Source organism: Mauremys reevesii, linkage group 2 (genome assembly GCF_016161935.1).
Source record: "Mauremys reevesii isolate NIE-2019 linkage group 2, ASM1616193v1, whole genome shotgun sequence".
NCBI lineage: Eukaryota > Metazoa > Chordata > Testudines > Geoemydidae > Mauremys > Mauremys reevesii.
Window position 1 is genome coordinate 48604433 of NC_052624.1, and position 25251 is coordinate 48629683.

A 25251-nucleotide genomic window follows, 5' to 3' on the forward strand; every position below is an offset into this window, starting at 1 on the left:
TTCTGAGCCGCTGGAACTCCATTGATTGCAATGGTATTCCTGGTACCTAGGTATAAAATAGGAGTAACATGCCAGGTGAACTGAGCCCTCTGAGTAAAAGAGTGTGTGGTTCAGAAAGACACGTGGTTCTTTTATTTCCTGCTAGTAGTAAAGAGACCAACTTAAAGAAACAGTATGAGCGCAATGTTTTACCACAAATATCATTGAAATGCCATTTTTACAGAATCTTTCTATTTCTTTCACATTTTGTCAGAACAAGTACGAAATACTGCTTGCGGTTCAGTTATCTGCCAGGTATAAATGGTATAAATGGATGATTACTTTAAATACATCTTCTTTGAGAAGGGAGTTATGGAACTTCACAAAAGCATCAAGCTGTGCCTTCTTGCAGTGAACTACCTAGAAATAAATAAACTGATGTAAAGGTTGTTAGCAAATCCTTAGATTCTCGTTACGTTTTTAGTCAGATAATTGACAGTGACTCGAATGTGAGCTGTAATGGCTTTCTAGTATAGTTAAATGAAAGGATTATTTATTATTTGGGGGAATAGACTGAATGGCCTAATGGTGCTGTTCAGCCATAGAAGCTATGACGGTCATTTTTATACCACCCAGTATATTGACATATCTTTAATAAAACAAAAGGGGTGAAATCCTGGCCCCATTGACATCAGTGAGTTTTGCCACTGGCTTCAGTGTGGCCAGGATTTCAACCAATGTGTTTTTAGGGATAGATTTGAGTTTTACAGTCTGCCCCCAGTATAGGGCTGTGTGTAGCTGCTGCTCCAGTAGGCCCTAGGGAAGGAATCATGTGTCGTCTCTACTGTCTCCTAGAGCAAGGGGATCTGTTACTGGCTCAGGTCCTTGCTGGTAAGTCTCTGTACCAGCTCAGCTGTACTAGCTGGTACATTGGGAGAACAGAGCCAGAAGCAAAGAAGTGGTTGTTTCTGTTTGCCTCCATTTTAGCACCTGGAGATCAAGATTTTGGGGATTTGTTCTGGGTTGTGGGCAGCCAGATTAATCTATGTCTGCTATAGTGTGGAAATTCTAGGCATTTTGCAGGCAACATTGTTCATATTTGGACCAAACAACCTGTATTTTCAGGACTTAAGGGTGGGATTTTCATGGCTGTCCAACAGAATTTAGAATAGGAACTGGGAATCCAGCTCCCTGAGGCAGTTTTGAAAAAAAATAGCCTAAAACTATTCAGAAATTGAAACTAGTCCACCATGCACCGATTCAATAAGTGGAGTACCTTGTCAGGAATATATAACTCTTGTTCTTCATAAGCTACTCTGGTTGCTGAGTGTCTTTTGTATAGAATTTAAGGTGTTTGTTTTGACACATAGCACTAAATGGCCTGGAACCTGCCTACTTAATAAACCACTTTTCTGATTGCTAAAGATGCTGTCAGCAGAGGCCCTTGAGCAGCAGCTCTCTTGACATATATGAGAGTGATCTGCCAGCAGGACATTCTCCTTGAAGGTCCCTCAGCTTTGGAATTTATTCCTTGCTTGGTCCAAAATAACCAAAAGCTGTTATGGGTCCTGTGTGAGTAAAGTTAGACTCATGTTTAAGTATTTGCACATTCAGGGCCGAGGTTTGATAACTTATCTTTGTTCACCGATAAATGCTGAATACAGTTGTGCTGTGCCTGATGTGCTTTGCAAAACATGGTTTTCTTCTTGGCCTTGTCTTATTTGTTGTGTGATGTATCAATACCTGAGCTAAACAAAATCTATTGCTATATGTATTCCATTTCTTTAGAAAGGGTTTCTGCTTGACAGTTTGTTTTCACAGAGCCCAAGTGATGTGCTGGAACAAAACAGTTTCTTTTTACCAGGCACAGATCACTACTTCTTCCAACTCTGGCAAAATGGGTGCTATTGTTGTTGCTTCTCCCTCAGCACACAGTGTAGAAAATATGCTGCAGAAGAGACGACATAAAATAGTTTTTTCATACAAATTCCAAACAGAACAAAAGAAGGAGAGAGGCTTTTAAAAGGTTCTGTGTTACTGAATATTGCTGTTGGCACTTTGAATGCGATAATAGTAGCTACATTAATTAGGGTTGCATGATGCCACAAACAGGTATTCTGAAAAGACTGTATGTCTAGTAGGCACTAATAATCATATTCAATAGCAGTATTTTTGACATTCTTTATTAGTATAATGAGAGTTCTGTTCTGCACACTAACAATCATGTATGTCCTTAATAAAGAATGGAGGAGTGTGAATGTTATCTTCTTGAGTATCATATTCATTTAAAATCAAGTAGGCAACTCAAAGGTTAAGAGGTTTAATGCTCCTGAACTGTACAATTGAAGCACTATATAGTCCACTTTATTGATAGCAATTATTCAGAAAGCTTGGGGGGTGCGGGTATTAGAAACTTCATTTTATAGACGAAAGCCCCACACGCCTTTAGCCTGCTTTGCAATGTCACTGGTTAACATCCAGATACTTTTGCACGCGACACATCATGTGCTGTTTTCAGGGCATAACTTACTTCCAGCTATTTAAAAATTATTAAATAACCGCCCTAAACAACATTCAGTCTTCTCTTAAGTTTGCAGCCTTCAAATATTTCCTGCGGGATTTAGAAAGCTCAAGAACCTACATATTTACAATTTAATGTAATATATCTAATGTGTGCTGCAATTTATTTCCTCTTTAAAACCATAGTTGTTAAAACATACAATATTTACTTGCTTACAATTCTACAAACTCAGTAAGAAATGTTGTAATGCCCAGATACTTTAATAGCTTCAGGCTGTAGCAAATCTCATGTAGCTGAGTTTCTTGCTATGCTGTAATGTAAGCCAAACAAAGGGCCATATCATTCCTACTTAGTCCATTACCACATAAAAGAGTGTGGAGGGGAATGAAACTCACAAACAGTAGCAAACTCGGGGTGGTAAGCATAGAGAGAGCGGTGAGCAGAGCTGACCAGGCATAGTTTCCTTTCCCTTACTTCTGTGCATGTACTCTATTAATTTATTTAGATTTTTAAGTGTATTTATCCTGTGTCCATGAGCACACACATATTTTATATTAAAATGACACCAATTTAATACTAATGGCCAACAATCTGAGCCCTCTCAGAGCCTTTCAACTCCCTCCAAAACAAACTGTCCCACCACCAATACCCCACCTGCGTGTTCTGCTCCGTAGGAAAAGCCTGGGAGAACAAATGGGCTTTGTGGCAGAACCGGAAAGTCAATGAACCCAGATGTTGGTGAACTGAAGCAGAAAGGTCATTCTGCATCCGCAGTACAGGCGCCTCACCGAGACCATTCTCCCACTAACTCCCTCATGGGGCCTGTTAGTTGAAGCATGTCACCTGACTGAACTGCTGTGGTATTATGCCAGGAGAGAGGTAACTTAGACTAACCCATTAAGGATGAATAGGAGAGAGTATAAACAAAGAGTATTGCCCCCGTAGCCCAGAGGTTGATGGATTGAAATCATCCCTTGCCAGGTGACGGCTCCTTTCGAGGCACTCAGCTACTCCAATGACGGTGCCTGCCATATGAGAACCTAGAGATAATTCAGAATCACCACCACCTTAAATTGCACCCAGAAACAAACAGGATGCTATCGCAGCTCCTGGAGCACAGCTAAGTAATATGCTTCCTGTGAGACAACTCTTTCACAAAGAGTTTGCCATACAATGCATCAGCTGAAGTTTGAGGTGTTTTAAGGTGCATAGCCCGAACTACATCACAATGCAGTAATCCAGTCTCCAGGTGACAACAGTCTGGATGACTGTGATGAGGTCTTCATCCCACAACTGACCGTTAAAAGTCTGGTCAATGGTGCTGCGGAGCTCAGGCAGGCTAGTCCCTACCTGTCCTGGCTCCGCACTGTGCCCCGGAAGTGGCCATCAGGTCCAGCTCCTAGGTTGGGGGGCCAGGGGGCTCCTCAGGCTGCCCCCACCCCAAGCACCAGCTCCGCACTCCCATTGGCCAGGAACCGCAGCCAATCGAAGCTGTGGGGTGGTGCTTGCGGGCGAGAGCAGCATGCATGGAGCTGCCTGCCACGCCTCCACCTAGGAGCCGGACTGATGGCTGCCTTAGCCCCCCTGCTGCGCTACGGACCAGGAGCCACTGGAGGTAAGGCCATGCCCCAACCTCCTGCCCCAGCCCTGAGCTGCCCCCAAACCCAGAGCCTGCTCCTGCACCCCAACCCCCTCATTCCTGGCCCCACCCCAGAGCTCACATCCCCAGCCCAGGCCCTGACACCTTCCTACAGCCCAAGCCCCAGCCCTGAGTCCCTGCAAACCCAGAGCCCCCTCCTGCACCCCAACCCTCTCATCCCTGGCCCCACCCCACCCCCGATGGAGCCCTCACCCCCTCCTGCCCCCCTGCCCCATCCCAGAGCCTGCTCCCACACCCTGAATGCCTTGGCCCACCCCTCAGTCTGGAGCCCCCTCTTACACCCCAAACTCCTCATCCCTGGCCCCACCCAAGAGCCTGCACCCCCAAATGGAACCCTCACCCCCCACACCTCAACCCTTCCCACACCCTAAACCCCTCATCCCCAGCCCACCTCAGAGCCCACACCCCTCCCGCACTCCAACCCCCTTCCCCAGCCCAGTGAAAGTGAGTGAGGGTGGGGGAGAGCAAGGCACCGAGGGAGGGGGAATGTAGTGAGTGGGGGCGGGGCCTCTGGGAAGGGGCAGGGCTAGGGTGTTTGGTTTTGTGGGATTAGAAAGTTGGCAACCCTACGGGTATCACACCTGAATAATAATAGGGTGAAAGTCCCCCAGTCCAGCTGAAAGAGTTGATACCAATTCTCCTGTTTCTACCAGATGACTCCCCCATCCTCCATCATAACCCCCTCTTTGTCTGGATTGACTCACCAGTTTGACTCACGACCAGTTTGCCTTCTATGCAAGCAACAACTGCACTAAGGCCCTGTGCAAGCCAACCAACTGTTCCAACCTGGCCTGATGTTTTTTAAAAGACATTTACAGAATCTGATCATAAATAGAATTGTGTTTCATGGCATTTTAATCGCCGAGAACACTGTCTCTATATAGAAACCTTTCCTTTCAGCGTTCAGGACAGCAGCATTATACCAGTGCAAAAGAACCAGGAAGTAAAAATGACTGTTGGCTCAATCCAAACCCCTTTGGAGTCAATAAGAAATCTCCCATTGACTTGGCATCAGGGCCTATACCTTTACATAGTGACATACAAAATGGTGTAAAATCATAGAAATGTACATCTGGAAGGGACCTTGAAAAGTCATCTAGTCCAGTCCCCCGTGCTGTGGCAGGACCAGATACCTAGACTGGTGTTTGTCTAATCTATTCGCAAAAGCTCCAGTGACTGGGATTCTACAACCTCCCTTGGTAACCTCCTCCAATACTTAATTGTCCTTATAGTTAGAAAGCTTTTCCTAATACCTAATCTAAATCTCCCTTGCTGCGGATTACTGTGTGTTCTACCTTCGGTGAACATGGAGAACAACTGATCACCATCCTTTTCCTAACAGCCTGTAATATATTTGAAAACTGTTGTCAGGTTGCCTCTGTTTTCTTTTCTTAAGACTAAAGGTGCCCAGTTTTTAACCTTTCCTCAGAGGTCGGGTTATCTAAATTTTTATCATTTTTGTTGCTCTCTTCTTGGGTATCTATTTGTCCTTCTTTCTTAAAGTGTGGGGCCCAAAACTGGACACAGGACTCCAGTTGAGGCCTCACTACCACCACGTAGAGTGGAACAGTTACCTCCCATTTTCTACATGTGATGCTCAAATTAATACACTCCAGAATGATATTTACCTTTCTCCGAACTGCATCATATTATTGGCTCATATTAGGTTTGTGATTCATTATACCTCACAGATCACTTTCTGCAGTACTACTGCATACCCAGTGATTCTCCATTTTGTATTTGTGTATTTGATTTTTTCCTTCCTAAATGAAGTGCTTTGCATTTCTCTTTATTGAATTTTATCTTGTTGATTTCAGACCAATCCTCCAATTTATCAAGGTCATTTTGAATTTTAATCCTATCCTCTACAGTGCTTTCAACCCCTCTCAGTTTGGTGTCATTTTCAAGTTTTTTAAGCAAACCATTCACCCTGTTATCCAAGTAACTAATGAAAATATTGAATAGTACAAGAACCAGCACAGACGTCCTAGATACATCCTTTCCGTTGGACAGCATATCATTAATAACTACTCTTTGAGTTGTTAACCAGTTGTACACCCACTTTATAGAAGTTCCATCTAGACCATTTCCCTAGGTTGCTTATGAGACTGTCATGCGAGACTGTGTCAAAAGTCTTACCAAAATCAAAAACCACATCTACTGCTTCCTCCCTATCCACGAGGCCACTAACTCTGACAAAGAAGGAAATTAGGTTGGTTTGACGTGATTTGTTCTTGACAAATCCATGTAGGCTATTATTTATCACCCTACTATTCTCTAGGTGTTTACAGATTGATTGTTTAATATCTTGTTCCAATATCTTTCCAGGTATCAAAATTAGGCTGACTGGTATGTAAATCCCCAGATCCTTGTTGCTCCCTTTTTTTTTAAAGATAGGTACTATATTTGCCATTTTCTAGTCCTCTGGGACCTCAACTCAGCCTCCAGGAGTTCTCAAAGATCATCGCTAATGATTCTGAGATTGCTTCAGCTAGTTCCTTCAGTGTGCTAGGATGAATTTCATCAGGCCCTGCTGACTAATACTACATTTCTAAATATTCTTTGCCCTGGTCTTTCTTTATTTTGGCTTATGATCCTTCCCCCTTGTTGTTAATCTTAAGCATCTGGTCACAATTTTTTAATGAAGACTGAAACAAAATAGGCACCTCAGTCTTCCTGGTGTTGCCTGATAAGTAATAGACGTACACTTTCCTTCATCTTTTCTTGCTCCTAATGTATTTATAGAACTACTTCTTATTGCCTTTTATATCGCTTGCTATATGTAACTCATTTTGTGCCTTGGCCTTTCTGATTTTATTCCTGAATGCCTGTACTATTCTTTTGCACTCATCCTTAGCAATTTGTCCACTTGTCTGTTTCTTTTTGATGAAAATGCTACAGAAGTAGAAAGGTCACATTTTACACCTACTTTGGACAGGTGTGAATGACCACATAAGACAGAGGATACAACCCAGAAAGTCAAACTCACCGGACTAGGTCCCTCTGTCCATGCTGAGTGAAATACAAAAACAAAGAGCAAGGCTTGTGGCAAATAAATTATTTTGGCCTGAATCTCATTGGACACTAGTGAAACTCAGGAGTAACTCTACTGAAGTCAGAGAAGTTAAACTGGTGTAGAGCCAGTGTGAATGAGAATAGAATCAGACCATTAGTTTTCAACTTGCCAAATGCACTTTTCACTTTGTATTTCAGCAAATTATGTGTTAACCCCTTTTGATGGTGGGTTGAGGGTGTGACACAAATTACTGCACTGAGATTCACCAGGAAAGATAAATGCAAAGATGATATGATCAGATGTTAAGCAGTTCTTAAGCAGGACTTGAGAGCTATCAGAGTTCACTGAAGTAAGCATCCTGTGACAGATACTTGTCTTATTTGATAACAATAGGTAATCAGGTATTCAAATCAAATATTTATGAAAATATCCAGTACACAAGTCACATCGCACTGTGGAGAAAACATCTTTTTCAATAATGCTACAGAAATTGTAAGTTGCTGCACCTACCAAAGTTATTTTAGCAGCACTACTGTTAACACTGGAATTAAGCCATGTTTTCATAGTTAAATGTTAGTTTAAGGGCCATTTGTATGGTTCTGACCGTCCAATACAAACGTTACTAAGTGCTTCTCTAAAAGTGCTAAATGGAATTCACACTTCTCAGCTTTCTTCTTTTTGTTATTATCAGTATGGTATTCAAAAGGTAATTTTTTAAAGAGTGCTAATAAAGTAGCCAGGTGTAATCGTATAACGTGTCACATTGACACACTTGTGATTTATCACTTTCACCTTCAAATTATAAAATACTATACAATGACATTAACGTTTGCTACTTTGCTCTTTCTCCCTTAAAGTAAATACTTCTGACTATAGTTTTATAGAAAGATTTCCCTCCCCCCATTTTAAAAAAGATAAACAAAACTACATCTTCTCATGCTTAGGTCTACTGAATACGTATGTAACATTATGTGTTATGTAATTGGCATGTAGCCTTTAAGGAGACAGCAAAAATGTCAACACGTGTCTTAGAAGTAAGGCTGTAAAAGTCAGGTAATTTGTTACTTCAGAGTGTGGGTCAAAGTCACATATCAAGGGCAAGTCTACACATAAAACTCTGTATCAGTGCAACTGCACCGATGCAGTTGTGCTGCTGTAGCACTTTAATGAAGATGCTGTATGCTGATGGGAGAGAGCTCTCCCTTCGGTGTCGTTAATCCACCTCCACGAGAGGCGCCGACATAGCACTGCCTACAAGGGATATTATATTGATATAAGTCTGTGGTGTAGATCAGACCCAAGACACAGATCTTATTTTTCAAACCAGGAAATTTTGCTTTTAGTTTAGACTTATCTGGAGTTCCCTGATTTTAGATAGCAACAGATGAAGGTAGATGTGGATTAAAGCAGGATTAATTGATCTACAAATCTAGACTCTGCACCCATGGAGCCACAAAGTATGGATCAAATGATCAATGGGAGGTGAAGATTAACTTCCAGACAATGTTAGATTCTGCCTTGAGGCTTGAAGAGCAGGAAATAGCACTGACACTGCAGGGAGACAGGAGTACTACAAGCTCTTTTGCAAGGAGGGGAAAGGTGCCTTTGATTGGGGGAGATCTTGTTGCTTGGACTGGAACCAGGCCCCATTTTATTCTTAACCCACCACTGGATCTAGGACCATATTTTCAAAGGGGCCTCAACCTGACCTGCATTTATGCATAAGCACAAATAATTTGCATTCATTTGTTGAGCGCTGTTGTTTGCACATACTAATACTAGAATTCACCTGCTCATAACTCATTTGCGCTCAATTTTCACATGTAAATGCATTTACAGATGAACTTTCTATCATTTGCATGCACAGGAAGTAATAACCAAAAATGGAGTGAATGAGATTGAACATATAAAGTTGTTTACGTACAAATGAAATCCATTTTTCAAAGCATCCCCCTTACAAAACCCAGATACAAACCCCAGATTTCATTGCCTAGAACGTATGGAATTTTCACTGATCATTCATTAAAATGAATCATCAGAAAATGAAAACCTACAGCCACATTAATTCATATTATTATTTGTCATGTGAGGATAGTGTGCTCACTGTTACACAAGACTTAGAAAACTTGGTGTCTCCCCAAACGTGCTTACTATCTAAACCAGGGGTGGGCAAACTTTTTGGCCTGAGGGAACTTGTGTGGCGGGCTGACTGGGACAGGGGATTTGGGGTGCACAGGGGGGGTGTTGATGGCTCTGGCTGGGGGTGCAGACTCTGGGGTGGGGTTGAAGATGAGGGGTTTGGAATGCAGGAGGGTGCTACGGGCTGGGATCAAAGGGTTTGGAGGGTGGTCAGGACTGGCACAGACAGTTGGGTTGTGGGTGGGGCTCAGGGGTGCAGGATCCGGGTGGCCCTTACCTGAAGCAGCTCCTGGAAATGGCGGCCCATCCCCACTCCGGCTCCCATGCAGAGGCGGGGTTCTGCTGCTCTGTGTGCTGTCCTAAGAACATAAGAACGGCCATACTGGGTCAGACCAAAGATCCATCCAGCCCAGTATCCTATCTACCGACAGTGGCCAATGCCGGGTGCCCCAGAGGGAGTGAACATAACAGGTAATGATCAAGTGATCTCTCTCCTGCCATCCATCTCCACCCTCTGACAAACGGAGGCTAGGGATACCATTCCTTACCCACCCTGGCTAATAGCCATTAATGGACTTAACCTCCATGAATTTATCTAATTCTCTTTTAAACCCTGTTATAGTCCTAGCCTTCACAACCTCCTCAGGCAAGGAGTTCCACAGGTTGACTGTGCGCTGTGTGAAGAAGAACTTCCTTTTATTTGTTTTAAACCTGCTGCCCATTAATTTCATTTGGTGACCCCTAGTTCTTATATTATGGAAACTAGTAAATAACTTTTCCTTATTCACTTTTTCCACACCACTCATGATTTTATATACTTCTATTATATCCCCCCCTTAGACTCCTCTTTTCCAAGCTGAAAAGTCCTAGCCTCTTTAATCTCTCCTCATATGGGACCCGTTCCAAACCCCTAATCATTTTAGTTGCCCTTCTCTGAACCTTTTCTAATGCCAGTATATCTTTTTTGAGATGAGGAGACCACATCTGTATGCACATCTGTGCCCTGTCAGCAGGCACCACCCCCGCAGCTCCCATTGGCCATGGTTCCCAGCCAATGGGAGCTGCAGAGCTGGTGCCTGGGGCAGGAGCAGCATGCGGAGTCCTCTGGCTGCCCCTGCTTCCAGGAGTCACACAGAGCTGCTGCACATGTGGAGCAGAGCAAGGCAAGCCCCTGACCCCACTCCCCGGATGGAGCACTGGAGTGTGGAAAGCTCCCAACCCCACTCCCCGGCGGGAGCTAGAGGGTCAGATTAAAAGGTCCGATGAGCCAGATGTGGCCCACGGGCTGTAGTTTGCCCACCCCTGATCTCAACAGGAGCTTGCAATATAAATGGAATCTTTCCATCTATATCTACCATCTTTGACTCATGTGCACAATTCCCTTTAATATTAGTCATAATTGCACTCACAGATTAAAGGCAGTATATGGGTCATAAAGTTGTTTTTGAAAATCTTCATGAACTTCTACTGCTTTTGGAAGAGTTAACATTAAGTATTCTTTCCTTTAGCTTCTTGTATTTATTTATGAACAAAGTTGCTTTGAAGTTAATTTTGGATGTGGAAGCAAAACCTGATCACAAATATGGTTTCAATGGGTCACAGGGCTACAGCAGTTGCTGTCTGGAGATTGAGCTGTTCTGAAATTTGCTAATATTGGAGATAGGGACAATGCCTTTTACCATTACTCAAGCTTTACTCAGAATTTACTCAGGCTTTATGGGTTAAAAATATGATAATAGAATCAACTTTTTGAAGGGTTTTGTTGAGTTGTTTTCACTGCTCCTTTCAGATCTTATTGACCCCAAGGGTGAGTCTAAGTTGAAAAAATAGGATATGTAATTCTCCACTAACACAGCTTCTCCAATGATGACAAGCATGGCTGCTGTAGTGGAGATACCATTGTATCATCAAACCCCGGGGTCGGCAACCTTTCAGAAGCGATGTGCTGAGTCTTCATTTATTCACTCTAAGTTAAGGTTTCATGTGCCAGTAATACATTTTAATGTTTTTAGAAGGTCTCTTTCTATAAGTCTATAATATATAACTAAACTATTGTTGTACGTAAAGTAAATAAGGTTTTTAAAATGTTTAAGAAGCTTCATTTAAAATTAAATTAAAATGCAGAGCCCCCCGGCAGGGGCGGCTCTAGCAATTTCGCCGCCCCAAGCACAGCAGCACGCCGCGGGGGGCGCTCTGGCGGTCGCTGGTCCTGCGACTCCGGTGGACCTCCTGCAGACGTGTCTGCGGAGGGTCCGCTGGTCCCGTGGCTCCGGTGGAGCATCCGCAGGCACGCCTGCGGGAGGTCCACCGGAGACGCCTGCCGCCCTCCCGGCGACCGGCAGAGCGCCCCCCGTGGTATGCCGCCCCAAGCACGCACTTGGCGTGCTGGGGCCTGGAGTCGGCCCTGCCCCCCGGACCGGTGGCCAGGACCCTGGCAGTGTGAGTGCCACTGAAAATTAGCTCACGTGCCACAGGTTGCCTACCCCTGATCTAACCCAATAGTTACATAGCTAAATACACCCACAGCCTAAAATATATATATGTCTCTTGAGAGTTCTCTGAAACTGACCTTTCATCTTTCAAGTCACCTGCTTTGAATCACCAAACTCAATCACAAGTATACTTTTTAAAAAGAGGGTTTCTCTTTCTCTCTTTCTTTTTAAATCTCTTCAGTAATGATTCTTGGCTTCCCAAAATTTCATTCATGTTTTCCTAAGAAACTGGTGGTTGTGAAGGAGAAAGATTAACTGGCACCTCCTTTCTATCCCTGCTCCCCACTTCCTGCCAAGTTGGCAAGTTTCCCCTATAAAAGCAATGGCTGTTAGGTCCACACCCATCTACAAGGCACTTCCGTTCGCTCAGCATTGCAGCCCCACCACAATGTCTGCAGAAAGATTATTGCACATAATATTATTCCCCAAATGCATAGTCTATATGACCCTTAGATATTCTGGTCAGGTTCCCACAAGGTTAACGGGAAATTTGGTTTTATAGAAAGAATCAGGAGGGAAAAAAATCCCCACACAAACAAAAAGGCTGAGTTGTCTCCAGCCTATGGGGGGAAGGGGAGGAAATTTCTATAGGAATTTCCAACACTAACATGAATATTTTATTTGAATGTTACCACCTTTCATCCCAAAAGAGCCTGGAGCACTTTATGAACTATGTAATGCAAAGTTTCACTACTGAAATGCAGCCATCTCAGGGGGGAGGGCAGCAAACAGGCACAGAGAACAACAGTGGGGGAAAAGAAATTTGGGGCAAGCCTCTACTCTGTGAAAAGTGCCATATCGTCTTTTATGTCCATGCAGAGCAGTGGGGATTTTGGCTTCTAAAGTCTTAAACTGGTACCACTCACTTTAATGTAGGCAAGATGGTGTGCCATGTGAGCCAGCAGCATCTTTAATGGTGTCCCACTGCACATCCACAGGAAAGCCGACCTTGTAGTTGCTCTGTATTTAATTGTGAATTAGATATCATTTCTTTAAGGGTAAACATAGGTGCCTGCTCACTCTCAGTACGTCTCTGAGCAAACTGGTAAAGCTTTCTTTTTGGATCTATATTTATGTTATTCTGGCTTTTTCATGTTAACTGACCAAAGTGGTGTGTGCACCTAGATTATTCTACAGTATCAGGTCCAGGTGTGACTAACTAGGCGATTAATGTTACCGGATCACAATTCACATCAGTCTAATTCCCCCACATTTAAAATAACCAGTATCAATTTATATAGACTGTAAAAGGCATGAGAAATCCAACCCCCCTAATCCTCACATTGAGAAGCCTTGGGGGGGATGAAAATACGGACCCTCTTTTGATCATCTAAATAAAAATAGCCTCTGAAGTAGAGCAAAGAGTAGGAACAAACTGACTCAGGTGAAAGCAATTAGAACAATAAAACCAGTGAAAGCTTCTGCTAGCACCTCGCAGTGTCATTGACTGACTCAAGATGAACAGGGCTAAAAGTGTCCTAGAACTTTCTGTGGCAAAAACTGCAAGATGTGACTGTACAGTCTTCAGCCCCAGACCTCGCTCTGTCGTGTCTGGTCAGCCCTTACGCATGCAGTGGAACCATCGGGGTGTGACTATACTAAAAATTTTTGCTGTTGCTGCCACAGGTACATCTCCACTGATGGTGAGAGCACTACGGTAAACAGTCTCCAGCTTTGTAATCATTGTGACATCTAACCTGAGTCAAGAGGAGCAGATGACACGGTGGTGAAAATCCCAGAAGCCTGTGATTCTCCCATCATTGCTACTATCTTCGGAGCTACAGCAATGGTGGGAAATTTTAGGAAAAGACCCGAGGCACAGCAGACACACAAGGTTGCACTTCCATGATACACCTTTGACAGGCTTTTCCCAGAATAAGGCAGTGGTTTCACTATGCTCTGCAATCTATTTCCTGTCTGCCCAGCTAATCTGGTCAGAATAGCTGTAACCAGACCGTGCTGACTCTCTTGGATAATGCCACATGCTTCAAGGAGATTCAAGGAGTGGAAACACTCTTAAAGATGGTGCTGACCAAGTGAGTTATAATTATAGTACTTATTAACACTCTTCACAAGGTAGAAATCTTAGTACCAGGAACAAAGTAAAAAGGGAATGTGTAGAAACTGTGATACTGCATCTAAGGAAATGTTGCTTATGCGCTTGTAAAGCTTTGTAGCAGAGAAAGATAAACTTAATAAAACTTACCAACAGCCAATCTTAGTTGTCCTAACCTGATCTCTTCTCTGGAGTCCAGAGATAGGTTGGCACCTGCTTGAGCAGACAGTTTACAGTGAAAGACTGACCCCTAGTCCATTTGTAGCTGTCATAGGTCTCACCCCCACTTAGAGCTGTTGGGTTCCAAAATGGGGACCTGACTTGGTTTCCCTCTAAACTAAAATCCTAGTTTAGATCTAGTAAGCTGCCACCACCCAATCAGGTACGTGTATTGGGACACAGTCCTTCCCCAAAATCCTTGGGGATCCCAAGAGCCCCAAATCCATGGAGTTCTTACACCCAGGAGAAATAAACCATTTCCCCCTACTTCCTCCCCCTCCCTTTTCCTAGGAGAGATACCGGGATCTAACTACAGAGGGATGCTTCCCTCCTCCCCTTTCCCTGAGAATCCACCCAAGGAAAGATCAACCAAGTCCTTTATAGAAAAGATTTATTAAAGAATAAAAAGAAAGTCACTGTCTCTGTAACCAAGATGGAACAATACACAGGGTCTAAATTTATCAATCTCTGGAGAGAATTCCCCCTCCCGCTCTTTCTCAGTAAAAGCAATAACAGTACAGAATTAAAGAAATTATATAGCAAAACACAGAATTGCAAATACAGAAATAAAAGTATAAGAATACTAGTTCCTTGCTAATACTCACTAGCTTGAATAGAAGAATTTATTGCAGAAACCTGGGAGGACTTGATTAAGATGTCTGGACTCCCTTAATTCCCAAGAGAGACTCTCTAAAAACACAAAGAACAGAAAAAAAACTTCCCTCCACAGGGATTTGAAATTATCTTGTCCCTGATTGGTCCTCTGGTCAGGTGTCCGCAGGTACTGCTTGTTAACCCTTTACAGGTCGAAAACAAAACCTTAACCCTTAACTAACTGTTTATGACAGTAGCTTTTCACCTCATCTCGTTTCACTGGAGGAATGAGAATAGGGCTGTGAGAACCCCTGGCCAGCCACCATGGTACAGAACATTCTGTGGAAGACTCTACAGGCAAGCCCACTTCTATGTTGGCAGTGACTCCTGATTACATGTATGTGGGAATGACAAGGCATAAAAAGCCATGTCTTCCTGCCCAAGTTGGGGCTATTGAAGGCTCTGAATCACTGGTGCAGTTTTCCTGTGCATAGAGGACAAGAGAAGAATGATAAGGCTCACAGCTGTTGGTTGCAGCTTCTATCTACCTTTATGCAGAGCTATTAGGGGGACAGCAAGTCAGGAGTTGAGCAGAGCACAAGCCTATCAACCTCCACCTACATGGATCCACCAATTATACTGGAGCACTTCAGCAGTTGCTTAGGTTACTGCAGCCCTGAGGTTGCAGGAACAGTTGCAGAGGTGCAGCCTGGGAGCCCATGCTAACATATGTGCCCATCGTCTGTGGCAACCTCTGCAGAGAGCAGCAGTTTACACTCTTTAGCGTTCCACAGCTGATGCAGCCCTGGATAATTTAAGGGGAATGTTACTGAAATACTTTTGCTTCACTTGTTTCTAAAAAGCTGTCTAGCGATCTCCTCCCACTTTGCTCTTGTAGGAGAGCTAAGAATTCATTCTTTCAGCCCTCAGATCCAAATGAATTTCAATTAGCTTCTTTTTTCCTTCCTTCTCATAATTAAAAAAAAAAGACAAAGGGCCAGATTTTCCCTTCAGTCTGGTTTCACACCAATGTTAATAAATCATTGACTCCAGTGGAATTTCTCCTGATTTACACTGGCATGAGAAGAGTATCAAGTCCCCAAAATTGCAAGTAAAGGTCACATCACATCTTTATACCTATGTTCAGCTATAGTAGATGATATAGCAACTATCTGTAAACATTTGCCTCCTGCTAACCTCATGCTGTGCAGCTTTAGATTGGCTGTAATATAAGTATAGTGTAATGGTTTCATGGGGTTAGACATAAATTTACAAACAAGCATTGCTTTTGGTCAGGGGCTTCAGGCGATTCTGGATGAAAAAATTATATGCAGCTAATTACCACATACACAGTTAGAAAGCAGGATTTCCCATTGCATCTGAATTGATGGGAAGCCAAGATTTTGAAATAAGATTTGGTTTGTTTGAATTTAGTTAATGAATCTATTTCTGCGCCCACGGAGTTTGGTGGCTTTGGAATGGTTTTGGAACAGTGATAGCTCAAAGTGTTAACTCAGCTTGGAGCACTAGAACTGTATACAGCTCTTCACAGCCCCTGTGTTTTCATTGTAATAGTGGTTATATCAAAAGCTCTGTGGCCATTTCCCTTTTGACATGTGTGAACACCAGACCTTATAACGTTATTTTAATATTTTTTTTGCATGAAAAAACTCATACTGCTGACAAAACTGGTAAACAATCATGTTTCCAGTCAATTCCTAAAAAGCAAAAACAACGGCCACCCTAGCTTTTCACTGTGGTGAAAGCCTGTGAACTCCACACCCAGACCGTTTTGACATTGTAGGTGCAGGCATGAAGGAACAGCAACCCTAGGCGTCTTCCTGACTACTCTGCAACTCAACCTTGAGCTTTTAGAAGTCTCCACTCCCTGATGGAGTAATGGGAATGTCCAATATCTTTCCAGCCGGTGGTCTACCCTGGAGTGGAATACATCATCAAACACTCACTATGCTTTTGAAGTATGAAGGCTCTGTGCTCAAAGCATAGAGCCCCGAATGAGGAAATGTGAGTTCTCTTACCCGACTCTACCACAGACTTCCTATGTAAATTGCTTAAGATATTTGTGCCTTGGTTTCCTAATGTGAAAAATTGGGGAGAGAGTGTTCTGACAATTAATAACTGTAAAAGTACGGGGAATGCAAAGGATGGGAGATATTACAGGCAGAAGATACTATTGGAGTGCAAAATAGCATTGTCTTGTAGCATCTCCAAGCATTTAAAGAATGCACTTGAGACTGCAGGCAGCATCCATCTACATTTGCATAAATCTTTCTTCAACCCCAAAAACAATTTGTGACGCTAAACAGGCTATTTAGACTCTTGGCACAGAAGCATCCTTCTAGGCCTCTGGCTGCCTGTGACTGATGCTAGTAACATTTTTACTACCAGCAAGCCAAGGAAAGGATTTGCTTCTTTTGGTAGCTTTTCTTTGAAGTGCAGTGAAATCCTACAGCTTTTATTTTCATGGTGAAAAGTGTGTAAGAACTCCCCTAGCTTTGACCCCAGATGGAGCCCTATAATCTAGTCTCTCTTGGGGCACCAGAACCTTTTAGTCCATCACTGCTGAAATTGGCACTGAAAGGGAAAATAACATCTCTTGGAAGAGTCAAAAGAGGAGATTCTCGGAGGGGAGAATGTGAAAAGGAGAGAGGTGGTTTGCTTCTTTGTTAGTCTCATTTTAAGTTTAACTCTTTACTGTTTGCAGTAATCTAATCAGGCGAGTTTTGACTGGGCAATTCGTATGGATGGAATGGCTGTTAGTGGTATATTCAGCTATGAGTGCGTTTTAAAATAAACTGTCATCTTGAAGTGTCTGAGAGAAAAGGGTGCTTTTGTGTGAAAGTCTGATAGAGCTAGGGGAGAAAGGGATTTGTTTTGGTAAACTGTAAATTCCTTTTGTGATAGCTGATGGGCTTAGTTGGTTTAATAAATCTGGCACTGATTGTGCAGTGAGTTGGGAGGCGGGTGTGAACTGACTGATTTTTACATTGTGCTTCACTGTGTCTTTGTTCTTTTCAGATGATGCTTGTGTGGGATCTAGGGACAGCCAGAGCTGCGGGATTAGAGAAGTGACATGAAGTGCAGCAATGTGTTTTGAACAGTGAGGGTTGGGGTTCTTTCTGGGAAAAAACATCAGCGTAGGCAGAGGCAGATTAAGGTTTCGTGGGGCACTGGGCCAGAGCAAGAGGGCCCCCCCCCATCCCTTCCACCTGCAGTCCTGCCCCTGTTCCACCCATTCTGCCTGCAGCCCTGACCATGTCCCCACACCATTCTGCCCCTTCCTCCCAGGGCCCTGCCCCTGTTCCACCCCTGGTCCCACCCCGTTCCACCCCTGCAGTGTGGCCTTGCAACTTGTTTGCTCCTTTCTGCCCCCACGGCCCCAAGACTAGAGAAGCTCTGTCCCCTTCACCAGGGCCTGGGGGCTTCAGCAGAGAGTGAGAGCTCCCCCAGCCCTGAGCCACAGCAGGGAGCCGGAGCATCTCCAGTCCCAGGGTTGCAGCCAGGGTCAAGGTGCTGGGGCTTCCCCCGCTACCCCACGCTTCTGCAGGGGACCGGGGTCAGGGAACTGGGGCTTCTCCCACCCCGCCCACCTGGAGCAGGGTTGGGGTGCTGAGGCTTCTCCTTCCCACCCTCCACCCCTCTCCCTGCACTTCTGCCGGGGCTCTGGGCTTCCACCACCCTGCAGTGGATGTCTGGCAGGGCACCCATTTTTCCACCCCCCCCCCATTGGCCAGGGCCCCTGGGCACAGCCCCCGTCGGCCCATTGGCTAATGTGTCACTCAGTGGAGGGCTTTGGCAATTGCTCAGCACCTCAAGGAAAGAACTGCTAACCTGCAGTACCAGTTGGTGATGCTATAGTACAGTGGTTCTCAAACTTTTGTACTGGTGACCCCTTCCACATAGCAAGCCTCTGAGTGCGACCCCACTTATAAATTAAAAACACTTTTTAATATATTTAACACCATTATAATTGCTGGAAGCAAAGCGGGCTTTGGGGTGGGGGCTGACAGCGCACGACCCCCCATGTAATTAGCTTGTGACCCCCTGAGGGGTCCCAACCCCCAGTTTGAGAACATCTGCTCTAGTAGAACATTCAGTCAGATGAAGCTTTATAGGGGGAGGGGGATCTTTAGCTCCCCATACTGCCACTCCACACAAAAAGAGCGGGAAAGGAAACACTCACCTACATCTAAATTACGCATGAGGGAATTGAAGAGCTGGCAATACTGATGCAGCAGAGCATTCTTGTTGGACTGGCAAATCTATGGAAGAGCCAGAATTTGCCATGCAATTCATAGGAACTTTTTCTGGGACATAACTTTGACCCAAGAGTTGCAAATTATGTGTGAACCTGAAGCATATAGATGATCGGATCTAGCAATTTATATCACTAAGGGGTTTTTTAAGGCATTGACTGGTAAGTGGCACAGAGACTGATTCCAAGGAGTACTAGAGATGATTGAATATTTTCAATTTTTTGAAATGCCAGTGAAAAGTTTGTGCAAAATTTTTTAATTTTTTAAATATCTTTTTTCCTTTTTTCCCGTCAGTGTGTATCCATTTCATCAAATTCATTTACAAATTTATATTTTTCAAAGAATGCTTATACTATAATTTGAAAGTGGTTGAAACATTTGGAAATTTAGAAATTTTCAATTAAAACATTTTACAATTTTTTTTATACTTTCCCCTAAGCTTTTTTCTGTTTTTACACTCTGATGTTATTGTGTTCTAGGACCATTTCTCAAGGATTTTTTTTTCCTGTTGTGACACTGGCAGACCAGGTACCAACTCTTGCCAAGGCTGTAAGTCTCAGCCGAGCACTGACAAATTCATTGCTGGAAACCAGTCCAGATCACCTGTGTGTTAGATGCATACTAGATTTACAACAACGTGTTTAGTGTTAGACTTTATGAAATGCTTGTAAGTTGCTACATGCATTAATCCTACTTATAATTTCTTTATCACATGCAATAAGGTAATATTTAAGTTTTTGCTTTATAACTGTAAAAAATGTTTCTCCTGAAACTGTCAACCTGTCAGAAGGGATCTCTCCTGCTTATTAAGAAGGCTATCAAGACTAAATGGGCCACTGTGGGACATCACAATACAAAGACTTTGTTAATTGCCCCTTCACACCCATGCAGAGGCTATGTGCAAAAGGGAATTCTGGAAGAAGGAAATAAAGATAGCTGACAAGAAAATTTGTCAACCCTTTTGCTGTTTAGACTTTCTCAGGGCTGGAGCAAAGAAACAGAAGCAGAGATCCCCAAGGTCAACCTGGGGTTCACCCTAAAAGGCATTCAGTGCCCACAAATTGCTACAACTCCATCACCTTTTGGAACCATAGATTGTAACTCAGTTGTGTAAGTATGTTGCCTGCTTAGTTAGTTTACTATGGGATTGGATACACGTGTTGTCTTTGGTATGAAATCTGAGGTACCGATTGACCTGGGGTAAGTGACTGGTCTCTTGGGACTGGAAGCAACTTGAATATTTTGCGATCTTTGATGTATGGCAACTAACTATCACTCAGTCCAGCTTGCCTGGATGGAAACATAGACTGGAGTGCTCACAGGGACATCTGTGACTCCATGGTAAGACTTACAGTGCTCCAGGAGTTCACAGTTGTTACTGGGTTGGTGAAAACTAATTCTAGAACATACCACCAGTTGTGGGTGTCTGCCCTGCCTTTTTGGCAGCTTGCCCAGAGGCTGGCACTCACGGTGATGAACCACTCCAGATGGTGTGACGTTACAAATTTTCCTGTTACTGATACCATCTGTTGCTTTTACATATTGAGCCCCAAGGCATATTTATTTATTTGGAGATATTCAAATGCTCAAAAAGGATGTCTGTTCATTCTCTCTCTAGGTGCCCTTGACATGTCTCACAAAACCCCAGCCTAACTAAAGTGCAGCAACATCATGCAGTCTTCCCCAGCTTTACTTCTCCCACAATTCATCACCTTCAAAATTTCCCTAGTTTGAACCCTAAGGTGAGCCGCAGCTAGGAACAAATAGTTGTGTCTTGGAATAAACATATGTGAAAGGTCTACAAGTTCATTTACGATCATATTAGTTAAGTCAAGTGAACTGGCGATCAATTAACTTGAGTTACAACATGACCAAAACCTCTCATCTAGACAGGGCCAATGTTTCCTGGTAATTGTCTGTTTAAGATCTGCCTGCTACCCTTTTCCAATAGCACAACATCTGCTATCCTGCTGTTGAACAGCTTGTATATTCTAGCAGTTGAAGGTTCCAGCTTAGATTGTTGTCACACATAATTTCTGTATCACATATTGTTAGTTACACTCTTAGTTTTGATCACTATAATTTACTCAGGCAGCATAGCAGGTGGAAGTATTTGAGTAATTGGCTATTTGATAATTTAAAATGTTGGATAAGATCTATGAATGTCATAATATGGTGGTTAAGTCTGTTAATCCTTTTATGTGCCCTTGAGGACCGAAGCACAATTAATACAGCAGGATTATGCCAAATAGATACATTTGTGATAGTTATTATGCATATATAAATGTCTATGTGTGTATAAATATAGACGAATACATATCTATCATATATTGATAGTGGTAGTAGTATTTTTCAAATTACACTAAGATTCCAAGTACCTGTCTCTTAATTACACTTATTTAAAGTGTGGTTATGGACAGAAAGATGACTAGTTTCAAATGACATCTTTTTACCCAACATGTCTATCTCATGTGTATTCAGATTGACAGCTGCACTCTTGTTCCAAAAATAAATTTAAATTTAAAATACAATAAAATAAAATTTTACTATTTTTTTATCTCTGTTAATAAAGCCCATTGAGCTACTGATACATGAGAGAGAGTGGGATTCTTTTCTTGCTCATAAATCTTCAGTGGAATTGTTATTTGAATTCTAGCTGTAGAAACTTTACTTAAAAGTGCGCACAGGTGTACAGCTAACTTGTGCCTTAACTACAAATATAATACATCTGATCTGGATTAAATTTACTGGTAAGGATGCCAGTAAGAATACAGCTGTATTTCCAGATTCTAGAATGAATATGTAGTGTTGGCAATTAGATCTCAGTTACACTGATATGGGATGAAATCTTTATTCCTTTGTAGTCAGTGGGAGTTTTACTATTGACTTCAATGGGGCCAGGATATCACACCTGGTGTCAATTTAAATCAGTGGAGTCACTGAGGTTTACACTAGCATAACTGAGATAAGAATCTGGCCCACTTTCTTTTTTCTTGTGAGCTGAGAAAATGCCCTGTGGAGACACAATGGACACAGAACCATACAATGCCATTTTCAAAGTCATTTTCAGAGTAGATCTGCTCTTTCAGGTTGCACAGGTTTTAGACATGGCAAACCTTTGTGAGCTACCCTGTTTAGCCTGTAATAACCACTGCTCTTTGGATTGGAAAGCTTGACAAAGGCCAGCATAACCTTACAGAGAGCCAAGTGAAACTGGGATATGGGAGTACACCAGCCTTTCATTTCTGGAGACTCAGTTTCAGATGCTGAAATGAGTTTGTTAATCTCAACTAATTTAGCACCAAACAACTGAACATAGTTCAACATAACTAAGGCCTACTCAAATGAGACCGAGGACTAAAACAGCAAAGGTGATACTGATCAGAATTTAAGCGTCTGAGGTGTATTGGAGTGTGTATCCATTTTTAGTGTTTTCTTACCACTAATCAATGCTATTATGCCTTCACTATTATGAGCATCAAATTCATTTACAAATTTATATTTTTCAAAGAATGCTTATACTATAATGTCAGACAATACATCTGAATGAATGAAAAACAAATAATTGAATTCCATTAGAAAGAGTTCTAAAAATGAAAAAGTGGTGTAAAGGTTACTTATAAGCAGTGTATGTATCTGACATGGGATGGAATATTTACAGAAAAGTGCAACATGATCGTAGAGTAAGATAATCAACTCTTGCTACTGGTGCCTTCAGTGCTCTATGAAAAGGACAGAGAAGCTCAGTCATTAATGGGAAAGAACTAACATGAGAGGTCCACAGTAAACTTTTTTTTTTTATTGGCAATGACAGAAGCCTGATCAGCAAAGAAAATCCATGCAGTGTCTAACACACTGATGACATTGTCCAAGAAAAGTGACACCATAAGGGCTGGGTTTTGTTTTAACTTATATCACGGTGAGTCCAGAGTAACTCAGCATTTAAAAGCATTATTCAGGATTTACATCTAGGAGGTCGGATGCTTGTCCTCTGCACTTCGAGACAGGAAATGTGTCTGCCTTTATGTTTGTGTAAATTTCCCAGCAATTCTATACATTATTTTTAATACTAATATCCACCTGAAAATATGACTCTTGGGATGCAATTGAGGTCAGGGAGTCCTATTTGCTACTGAGAATTAACAGGTTTTGCAGGTGGAACCTGCCTGAAGGCAGCTTTACTCTACACACCCAATTTTTGCAAAACATGCCTGGTGCAATTTCATTGCATCCAGTGAATTTACACAACGAATGAAGTTGTTGCAGAAGAAAGAAATCCATTGGTGTTTTCTCAATGGGGCCAGTTTTTCCCTCTTTCTATGTTCTTTATTTTCCTTAATCACATCACAACCCACTTTCCTATCACAGGCATGGCCAGTATCCAGCACCAAATTCTAGTGAGGAGGATGCCAGCTTTGAGTAATTTGAGCAAGAAAATGACAGCTACCTTCCTTTAGGTTGCAAGTAATATGGAAACCTGAGCTATGCAGTTTGTACATCATCATAATAGAGACCTAATTAGTGGGGCCTGTATGTAAGTGGTTTGGCCAGTACATTGCAGAAAGGCCATATAGTTTTGGCTTGGAGCACCTTAGCCTTTCCATCCACACAATTGATCTCCTGTGCATTGTAGGACTGTGTGAGCCAAACTTGGAACATATCAGCTACTTACTGTGGTGGCTTCAGTTTCAGATTTGAGCATGAGTTACTACTTCATCCACATGAAGAGATGGCCAAGTTCATTGCTGCTTTGCTGTGTTGTGGTCATGCTGTTTGTTACTCTCCCTCTGAGCCTCAACAGTCTCTGATACACCCATTTAAACTGTGCTGCATAAAGGAAACTTGCTGATCCAGTTATAATGCCCAACTTGTACTGTCAGCATAGTAATGCAAACGTAGAAACTGTTGCTTCTTGTTGCTCAATGCACAAGAGCTTGAAAGGGCTGTTGAGTGAATGTGGAGCCAAAGTGTCTGGCTCCTCCTGCTCTGGTCTTGCCAAAAAGGCAGGAGGGAAAAAACATCCCCCTGTTGTTTTCTGATTTAAATGGGCTGATTGCCTCTGTATGTGTGTGTGTGTGTGTTTCTGTGAGAGAAAGAAATGGAGCTGCTATAGCAAAATATCTCCTCTATTTGGGGAGAAGGGACTCTTTTCAATGTGCACATTTAAAGCAGAGATTCGTTTGTCATGTGAAAAGAGGTTCAAAATAACTAAACAGCAATAGATTGAAATTAAATGATGAACATAAAATACATTGTAAAGGAGATTTCAGCAGACTTGGCGTGTTCCTCCTTAAGGCCTTGTATACACTGCAGAGCTTTTTTGGTAAAAGGCAGCTTTTGGTGGCAAAACAGTGAAGGTGTACACAAAGCAATGCCACTTTTGGCAACAAAACTATTCCATTTTGATGACTAAATAAGATCGCCTCAATGAGAGACATAGGGCTTTTTGCACAAAAGCTTTGTCAACAAAGTGCCAGGATAGATGCCGACATTCATTATGTCAACATAACTGGCCTCCCCCAGTATCCCACAATGCCCGCTGTGACTGCTCTGCTCACTGTTTTGAACTCAGCTGCCCTGCATGCATGCATCCCTCCCCTTTCAGAGCTCCAGGAAGCTTTGGCATTCCTCAGCCGGAGCACTCACAGAACTGCTGAGGATGCTGCTCCTGGTAGCTGAGGAGGCTGTGGGAGAACTCAGAGGGAATTGCTGAACCATTAATGTGGAATCGGCAGGCAGGCAGAGTGGGCTGCTGCTGCAAGAGGGGAGCGGGGAGGGGGAGAGACTGCTGTGCTGTGCAGAGCCCGGGGCTGATGTGGGGGGGTGTCCTCTTCCCCCAGGATTGGTTGTTCAGGATGCTGTCTGAATTTAAAGAGACACCATGATGACACACTCCCCCAACACACACACTTACCCAGCACACACTCTGTCTCTCTCACATATACACTCCGCCCTCCACAATCTCTCACATACTTCCCCAACTCTGTTCTGTCTCTCCCCCTGCAACACACACACACAAACACTCCCTGGCACACGCTTCCCTTCCCCCCATATACACTTCAGTTGAAAAGCAGCTAACAATCTAGTAGGATGCCCATGGAAGGATGGGATTGAGAAACCTGCATCACGTGATGCTGTACCTGCCCCATGAGGCATTGCAAACCCTTCCCAAAGTACCCTGCGACCAGTTGCACAGTGGGATACCTACCTACAGTGCACTGTTCTCTGTGTTGATGCAAGAGCTGCTAGTATGGATGCACTCGGCTGACACAAGGAGCATAGTGTGGACATGCAACAG

The 25251-nt window shown here is 43.1% G+C and overlaps 1 long non-coding RNA gene across 2 annotated transcripts; it reads right to left on the bottom strand.

Annotated features, from left to right (window-relative positions):
* Window positions 1-277: 277 nt before the first annotated feature.
* On the bottom strand, window positions 278-14073 carry LOC120398385. 2 transcript variants are annotated; one of them, XR_005594342.1, is made up of 4 exons: window positions 14014-14073; window positions 9593-9674; window positions 1841-1927; window positions 278-399 (listed from the first exon to the last, which is right to left on the bottom strand). It is a non-coding gene; the product is annotated as an uncharacterized LOC120398385 (long non-coding RNA). The 2 variants fall into 2 exon arrangements; XR_005594341.1 differs by lacking the exons at window positions 9593-9674; window positions 14014-14073 and adding an exon at window positions 3395-3613.
* Window positions 14074-25251: the final 11178 nt, after the last annotated feature.